The 8840-nt window shown below is 46.4% G+C and overlaps 1 protein-coding gene across 22 annotated transcripts in view; it reads left to right on the top strand.

Moving 5' to 3' along the window:
- Nucleotides 1–2677: 2677 nt before the first annotated feature.
- Nucleotides 2678–8840, top strand: part of Garre1 (granule associated Rac and RHOG effector 1) — a 78636-nt gene continuing 72473 nt past the window's right edge. For 8 of the 22 annotated variants that reach the window (XM_087555168.1, XM_087555153.1, XM_087555150.1 and 5 more), the window contains exon 1: nt 2678–2734. The gene's annotated coding sequence lies outside the window, so the exon portion shown is untranslated. Of the gene's footprint in view, nt 3986–8840 lie in introns of all 22 variants that reach the window. The other 14 variants (XM_087555171.1, XM_087555167.1, XM_087555147.1 and 11 more) reach the window with 4 other exon arrangements.

Here is an 8840-nt window from a genome sequence, read left to right as displayed (position 1 = left end):
ATCGCAGCCTGTCATGCTGTTTGAGCTAGTGCCTTGGCCTGGCCCCAACTCCCATCCATACTCAGCAGATGCAGCCAGTTGCTCTGTGCCCAGAATGTCTGGCCAGCTCCCTCCAGACCAGCTCCCAAATCCTGTGTTCTCTGGAATGCAGCAACCCACCCGGAAGGGAGCTCGCAATCCATCCTGCAGTGTTCACATCCTGCCCAAGGGAGGCCCCCCCAAAATACTTCCCTCTCCAGATTTACTCCACTGCTCCCCAGCCCCACCAAGAAGACTTGGCTGTGAAAACCCCTTCCTTGAAGGTTTTTCTTTCAGATGTTCCCACTAAAACTAACACGGAAGAGGCCAGCCTAGAAGCCTGGCTCCCACTGTCTCCAACAAGCTCGGCCAACAGTAATAGCCTCAACTGCTTAGGGAAATCAGCTCTGGAATCCCACAGGCGCCCCTGGATGTGAGATGTTCTCATTTTTCGGTTTCTCTGACATGAGGAATGTGAAGCCCTTATAAAAGCCAGCAAACCTGCTTTTTCTCTCAGCAGCTCCAGCCAAGGTTGAAGTGCGTGTCTGTGGTCTATCTCACTAAGGCAGGTTCTGGTCCTGCCCGACCTGTTCAGTATAGAAGAGCTTCTGAATTGAATCCTGTTCAGTTCTCATAGGCGGCAACGACCTCAGAGACAGTCCTGTCACCACATCCAGCTAGAGCTGTTTTCATCTAGACATACAGTAGGCTGCTCGGATGGCACAGTAAGAAAAGACAGACAGATAGGCAGAGAGACAGAACAATAGACAGACACAGAGACTGTCATTCTGAGACTGTAGGAGCCAAAAGTGGCCAACCAAATCCTGTTGCCTTCAACCCTGGTGCCTTTCCTGGGCACACCAGTACGATGGCATCGGTATCCAGGAAGCAGCTGCCCGCTTGTTCAGGTTCTACATGCAATCGCCCCTCCCCCAAGGAATCTTGGCTCCCCCTCTGCTTTACCCAGAACTGAGGAGGAAGTTCCATTCTGAAGCGCTGTCCTGCAGCCTGCCTCAGGATCTCAGGGCTGTTGCTCTGTTTCTCCTGTCTGTTCCACCTTTCTACTTTGGCACCTTTACCGTGAGGCATCACTACGTATTTTTAGAGACTCTGCTCCAGCCTTTGTATTTATTCACGTTTGGTTTCTTGACATAGGGTCTCCTGAAGACTAGGCTGGCCTCAAACTCCCATATAGCCTAGGATGACTTTTTTTTTTTTTTCTTTTTTTCGGAGCTGGGGACCGAACCCAGGACCTTGTGCTTGCTAGGCAAGCGCTCTACCACTGAGCTAAATCCCCAACCCCCCCTTTTTTCTTTAAAGATTTATTTATTTATATACGAGTACACTGTAGCTGTCTTCAGACACACCAGAAGAAGGCATCTGATCCCATTACAGATGGTTGTGAGCCACTATGTGGTTGCTGGGAATTGAACTCAGGACCTCTGGGAGAGCAGTCAGTTCTCTTAACCGCTGAGCCATCTCTCTAGCCCCAACCACTGAGTCTTTAGCACCCTAGCACCTTGGGCCTAGCATAACCCAGTCCTGATTTTGTTGCTTTCAAAACCTGCATCAAATTCTATGTCCATACTTTCCCCCAATGCTGAGGGTGAACCCAAGGCCTCTCCTGTGTGAGGTAAATGCTCTACTACTAAACTGAACAGCAGTCCCATACATCCATTCTTGCCTCCCGGTTTCAGACCTCCATGCTACAGCAGGAGCAATCATCCCTTGCTTAAAACAGGGAGTTTGGAATGCTCTCAGGTAAGTCCTAACTTCTCTGGTTTTCTGACAATGAAACATTTGATAACTAACCTCCATTGTGTTATCTTGGCTGGCCCTGAATTTGCTATGTAGACCAGGTAGGACTCAAATTCATAGAGATCTGCTTGCTTCTGTCTTCTGAGTGGCTGGGATTTAAAGGTATGCACCACCACTCCCAGCCTAAAACATTTGTTTCTTTTTTTTTTTTTTTTCTTTTTTTCGGAGCTGGGGACCGAACCCAGGGCCTTGCGTTTGCTAGGCAAGCGCTCTACCCCTGAGCTAAATCCCCAACCCCAAAACATTTGTTTCTTAATCTCCCAAACTCTCTTTGCAGAACCCTGGGGCTTTAATACATGTCCCTGACAAGCTGTACTCTATCTCCGAGCTACACCTCGGATCCCTTTCGCTGTGTGCTGTCATGAAGTCTTCCTCAAGGTGTTTAAAGTTCCTTTTTCTCTTTTTAGGATCTCAGCTCTTGATCTAACCCTGAGGGTAATTACCTGGACACCCACTTCCACTGGGTCAGGGTACTCTCTCCTTCCCTCTTTTACTTTCCCCTCCTACCATCTGCCACAACTGACACTACATCATCATACTGATTTGTGACAGTAGTAGTCTGTTGCCACCACTCGCGAAGCAATCCGAGGGTGCTAGTACTATACCGCTCCTACACCGTCTGTCAGGTATGATGTCTAGCGATCAATGTTTCAGTCATTAATTTCAACGATAAATCTATGAGGACGCAAGCGAGCTGTCCAGCAGGGTATGGGCTAGGTTTTGAAGCATGGAGGAAAGGCCGAGCTTCGCCGCCGCCCATTCAGCACGAGGGGAGGGTGGGCTCCGGCCGGGGAAACCGCAGCGGCCGCCTGGGGCGGGGGCGGGGCCGACAGCAGACGTCACTTCCGGTGTACACAGCCGGTCCGGGCGGTGCGCCGGGAGCCGGGGCGCGTCGCAGGTGAGGTACGGGCGCCCGCCGGCGCGGGTCGGCGGGCACTGGCTGAGGGTGGCGGGCGGCGAGTCGCAAGAGCGACTGGCATCGAGGCGAGCTCGCGGGGTGCCGCTTTCCTCGGCGCCGTCCCTCTCCCGCCTGCTGTGGAGGACGCCGAGCTCGGCGGGCGCTGGCCGGGCGGACGGAAGCCTGGAGGGGCCTCTCGGCGCGCGCCCGGGACTGAGACCCTGAGGGGCGCGTCCGCTCTGAAGGACGCGGCTGCCTTGGGCCGCCGCGGGGGATCCGTTCCCGGAAGCTCGCGGCACCGTGCGCCAAGGGCTAGCGGCCTGTGGGCGACCTGGGTCCACGGGCACAGGCGGGCGCCGCTGCCCTCAGGCCGCCCCGCGGCTGCCGGGCCCGCCGCGCGCCCCTTCCTAGCTCTCGTTGAGCCCGTGGGCGCGGCGGGGGTCAGTGGAGGGCCCAGGCTGGGTTAAGGCTGAGGAAGGACCCACACCCGTAGGGCGAGCGCAGGGGTCAGGGGTGTGTCTTCCTGCTCCGCGTGGAGCAGGGGAAAAAGAGCATGCCTGTTTGGCATGATAAGAATTTTGTTTATACTTTAACCAAAATTGCCTGGAAAACGCTTAGCCCGGGGAGCCCCCAATTTGAAAATGGATTGTCCGTGCCCTTCCACACCCATTGCCATTATGAAAGCAATTCATTCTAATGTCCTTGTAAAAAACACTCGCAACTGTATACAAAGTGTCAGGAGGGAAAATGACCGCGGACACACCAGCTACGACTCAGTGACAACCACTGCTAACATTTTGGTGACATCAGTAAGTGTGTGTGTGTGTCACTCTTAGAGGTTTTGTAGTAGAGCATCGAGTACCATAATTTATCCAAACCCTGATGAGTATTTGATTGTCTCTGTCACTTGTGGCAAAACGGATTTATTTGATTATTGTCTTAGGCTAAATTTACAAATGGAGGTCAAAGGTAACATTCCATTTTTTTCTCCTTGTGGATATGCTTGGAAATCTGTTTGTTTCTTGTAATACCTTTAACATTTTTAACCTTTTTTGTTTTTATTTGTTTATTTACTCATATTTATTTTGAACTAGAATCTCACTGTGTAGACCAGATTGACCTTAAGCTCACAGAGATCTCTCTACTTCAGTTTCTCAAGTGCTGGGATTAAAGACGTAGGCCGGTAGGCCTTGCCTTTATGTTTGTTTTTATTTTTAAGGCATATTCCCAAGTGCCAGGATAATCATCCAGGTAACCATATTGTTGTCTTATTATTATCATCTTATTTTAGGCTTAAAGTTCTAAGAATGTATTTGTAAAGGGATACTTACAAGTTTGAGTTGGTGTGTGTTTGGATGTTTTTATGTGCCTTGAAAATAGTGAGTCTTTCCATTTTGTAATCTTTAAAAAGATCTTTTCCTTTACAAGTTCAGAGAATACTTATATTTGATATATGTGTGTGTGATACATATATGTGTAAAATATACATATTTAACAAGATTTCATTGCTGTTTCTTTTTTTTTTTTTTTTGCCGGAGGTGGGGACTGAACCCAGGGCCTTGCACTTGCTAGGCAAGTGCTCTACCAGTGAGCTAAATCCCCAACCCCTCATTGCTGTTTCATTAGCTTTCTTGCTGACAAGATAACAGACTCCATATGAAGAGTGCAAGTTTGTTGTGGCAACTTTTCAGTCTGGCATTTGAGATTCTAATCTTCCTCTATTTTTGCACACGAATACGTAGGTTAGCATTGGAGACCAAGATAGAAAAGTTCTCAGATTCCCTTGGCAAGCCTAGATTTTTTTCAATCTAAAATTATCTCTGGATTTTTGGAAGACAGCATCCTTTAAAAAAACCCAAACCAAATACAAAATATTTTACTAAATACTTATTCTGTTGAGAATGTGAAGCCTACTACACCAGGAGTTGTGTGTCTCCTAGATCTTCTGCGTTCCAGGGAAGTCGTGTGTCTACTCTGTCCCTTCTCCTGTGAGACTTTGTCCTCAGTGGAAAATAATGACCTTCCTAGATGGACAAAGAATGTTGGTTAGAACAAGGATTTGCTTTGTTTGGAGTGAGAAGAGCCCATTGCCGGGTTCTCTCAGTATTAATTCAAAAAGAGCCCAAAGTGTCGGTTGAGTTGTGCTCTAAACGTTTTTGGGTAGATATTGTCCATGTACGGCCCCCTTGTTGGTTCATCTAGTGGTTGCTGCTTGCTTGTTTCTGTTTCCTTTTCATTTTGTTTAGTTGTTTTTCCTCTTTGCCGTGCTTTTTTTTTTTATGATAAAACTCAAGACTTTGAGATTGTATTTATTTTTGTTTTTGTTTTATATGCATGGATATTGTCTGAAGGCTGCAGTCTGGGTGTACAGAGCCACTGAAACCAGAAGAGGGCTACCCATCCTCTGGGTCTGAAGTTAAAGATGGTTGTGAGCTGCCATGTGGGTGGTGAGACGAAACCCAGGTCCTTTGCAAGAGTAGCCAGTGCTCTTTTTTTTTTTTTTTTTTCCGGAGCTGGGGACCGAACCCAGGGCCTTGCGCTTCCTAGGCAAGCGCTCTACCACTGAGCTAAATCCCCAACCCCGTAGCCAGTGCTCTTAACCTGTGAGCCATCTCTCTTCAGGCCCTGAATTTACAAGTTTGGGCATGCTGGGTGTGCACTGTTACCACTGAGCTACCTCCCCAGATGCTGTGACTTTGTAAATACTTGGTGAGGGCAGCCATTCTTGTTGTTACAAACCAGCCTTGCTCTTGACTGCCTACCTAAGAGCAGTAGTGTCTATTTTCTCACCTTGTCTTTATTGCTCCACCTTACCTTGTCTGTCTAGTGCTATTTTCTTTTTCTTTTTTTTTTTTTAAAGATTTATTTATTTGTTATATATGAATACACTGTCGCTGTCTTCAGACACACCAGAAGAGGGCATCCGATCCCATTACAGATGGTTGTGAGCCACCATGTGGTTGCTGAGAATTGAACTCAGGACCTCTGGAAGAGCTGTCAGTGCTCTTAACCATTAAACCATTAAGCCATCTCTCCAGCCCAAAAATGTGTAGCCCAGGCTGGCCTCGAACTTGTGATCCTCCTGCCTCTGCCTCCTTCAGCAAATCCTACCGGCGTGCGCCACCACAACCGGCCTAGTGCTATTTTCTAAGGCCTAGACTCTTGCTTCCTCCCCAACCCTTGATCCATGTTTTTCCCTTCACATCCAGAGTAGATTTGGAGGCAACGACCACTTTACTTCCTTGTCCTTGGGTCCTTGGAGTGACAGTTTCTTCCTAACTTCAGCTTTGCTTTTTTTATTGTTTGCTTGTGTGTTTTTGAGAGTCTTTTATATACCTAAGCTGGCCTCCAACTTGAGATCCTCCTGCATCAACTTACCAAGTTGGGACTATAAGCATATGACATCATATCTGGTTTCTCTATGTCAATTCTTTATTTCCTTCTAAATGACCCCTAGTTATAGAATCCTTCATTACTTCCTAGGGTGGCCTGTCTGATGAATCTAAAGGTTTGCTAGCTGACGTCCCACAATCTTATTTTCCTTCTTGATTTAGATTACTCTTGTCATTTGTATTCTTCCCTACATCTTTGTTGTTTTACTTTATTTTGAGACAGGTTTTTCTATGTAGCCCTGGCTGTCCTGGAGCTCACTTTGTAGACCAAGCTGGCCTGAAACTTACAGAGATCCACCTGTCTCTGCCTCCTGAGTGCTGGGATTAAAGGCATGGTCCACTGCATCTGGTCTCCCCTAAACCTTGATTTAGATTTTGTATCTTTTTTCTTAGGGACTGCTCTAGTCCTACTCTGGTTAGGAAGAAAGTAACCCAGTGAATTTAGCTAGCTCATAGACACCTATGGTACAGGCCATTATTAGCTAAGAGACACAGCCTGGAGAAGACTGTCTCTGAAGTGTCTCAAGTACCTAGAGAGAGACATCAATAAAGTTGTGCAAGGTTTCAGGAAATTTTTTTTTTTTTTTTTTTTTTTTTTTTGTCCGGAGCTGAGGACCGAACCCAGGGCCTTGTGCTTGCTAGTAAGCGCTCTACCACTGAGCTAAATCCCCAACCCCAGGTTTCAGGAATCTTGTCTGTTTCATTCACTGTGTTTTTCTTTTCTTTTCTTTTTTTTTTTGTCCGGAGCTGGAGACCAACCCAGAGCTTTGTGCTTGCTAAGCAAACGCTCTATCACTGAGCCAAATCCCCATCCCGTTCACTGTGTTTTTCATCGGGGTCTAGAACATACTGTTCTGGAAACAATTGAGAATTTGTTGAATCAATGACCATCAGAGAATAAAATAAAAAATAATACAAATTTGCTATCTATAGAGGAGATGCAAACATTGGCCAAGAGACATTTTGTAAATAGAGTTTGACAAATTTCAGAGAAAACTTTAAATTCAAGCCAAACTGACCCAGCTATAACCCCAAGGAAGGCATGTTTGGAATGTGTTTGTGGCCAGAAAGCTTAAACCTAATTTTGTATACCCCAAGAAAGACTTGTGTTTCCAGGAGAAGTTTGGGATGATATCTGTAGACGTTGGGGTGGTGGGTGCAAGAGAGCTAGCTTAGGTGGAGTGAGGGTTTCTCTGTGTGGAGTCCTCACCAGGAGTGGTGGTGCATAGTCCTTGCAGTATCAAAGGAGCAGTGTACTTATGTCCTTCCTTATACTGTTCATAATTTCATCTGGAAGTTTCTGCCAAAGAGGTCCAAGCTGTATCCAAAGTGCTGTAGTAGCTTCTGGTCTACTAGCTGTAGACGGGGCCAGCATTGCACCTTTCTTTTAGTGTTGCCATGAGATCTTCGAGCTTGGTAAACTTCCAGCTAGGGCTAGCTATTTTGGTACAGATGTGGTTATTGGCCTTCTGGTTAATGCATCAGTCATCTTTGAGCCTAATTTCGTCCCCCTGAAACTGTTCCTGGGCTTAGTGACAAAGGTGTTAACCAGAGAGTGGGAAGTGATGACAGACAGGCTCTTCCCAAACTGCTCGGGCAGGAAAGCCAACCTGAATGTGTCAAGGGAAACTTTCTGAAGAAGGCTGAGCTTAGCTGATAGGGTGGGGAGAGTTAGTGATTCCAGCTCCATTGTAAGAGCACAGGCTGCTTAGACAGGATGGGGACATGAATGAAGCTGCAAGGTGAGCAAGCCTGGGGTGTATAATTAGTGTTGATATCTGCGTTACTGCCGTATCACTTTGCCAGCCAGGGTTACTGCAGTGTTGTGTGTGTGTCCCTTTGAGTAGTCCTCCCAGCCTTGCGATCCATTCAGAACTGACATGCTGTTATTGTTGCCTCCAGTTAACCTCCATACTGCTTCACATTCTAAATGTATTGTGTACATGTAAGAGCTTTTCGCGGATGGTGTTCCCATTGGAGTCTACACCCTTTCCACATCATCTATCTCACGAGACCCCACGTTAAGATGGAAATAGAATGGGGGTCAGCTCAGTGCTTCCACAGCATCTTGAGGACCCTGGTTGTGATTCTCAGTATCCTCAAATTAAGAATTAAATCACTCAGTAAGATCAAGTTTCAGAACAGTGTACTTATGTGCCCGTTTGAATTAGAGAAAGAAATAAATTTCTGAGTGTAGAAAGAAAAGCTGGGGGCAGGTGATAGAAAGAGAACAGGTTGTGTTTGGGATGGGGTGACAGGGAGGGGGTTTGAGGGGGGGAAACAAAGCCAAAATACAAAAACAACAAACAACTCAGGTTGTTAAGTAGTCCAGTCTTCTGTCTCAGCGCCCTGAGTGCTTTTATTACAAGTGTATGTCACCAGACATATCCTCATCTCTTTTTCAAGAAGAACGACATTTGGCTTATCCACTTAGAGGTTCTGTAGTACAAACTTAAGAATAAGTATAGCAGCATAGAACTTTTAATTTTCTTAGAGCATTTTTTAGTGCAAACAGTAAATTTTTAACAGTCTAACTTTTTTTTGACGCTTTTTTTTAAAGATTTATTTATCTTATTAATAGATGGCTGTGAGCCACCATGTGGTTGCTGGGATTTGAACTCAGGACCTCTGGAAGAGCAGTCAGTGCTCTTAACCACTGAGCCATCTCTCCAGCCCCAGTCTAACATTTTTTAATATTAATTTTGAGACTAGAT

Source organism: Rattus norvegicus, chromosome 1 (assembly GCF_021556685.1).
Source record: "Rattus norvegicus strain SHRSP/BbbUtx chromosome 1, alternate assembly SHRSP_T2T, whole genome shotgun sequence".
Classification (NCBI taxonomy): Eukaryota; Metazoa; Chordata; class Mammalia; order Rodentia; family Muridae; genus Rattus; species Rattus norvegicus.
The sequence above is the reverse complement of the archived record's forward strand: the minus strand, read 5'-3'. Positions and strand labels throughout refer to the sequence as shown.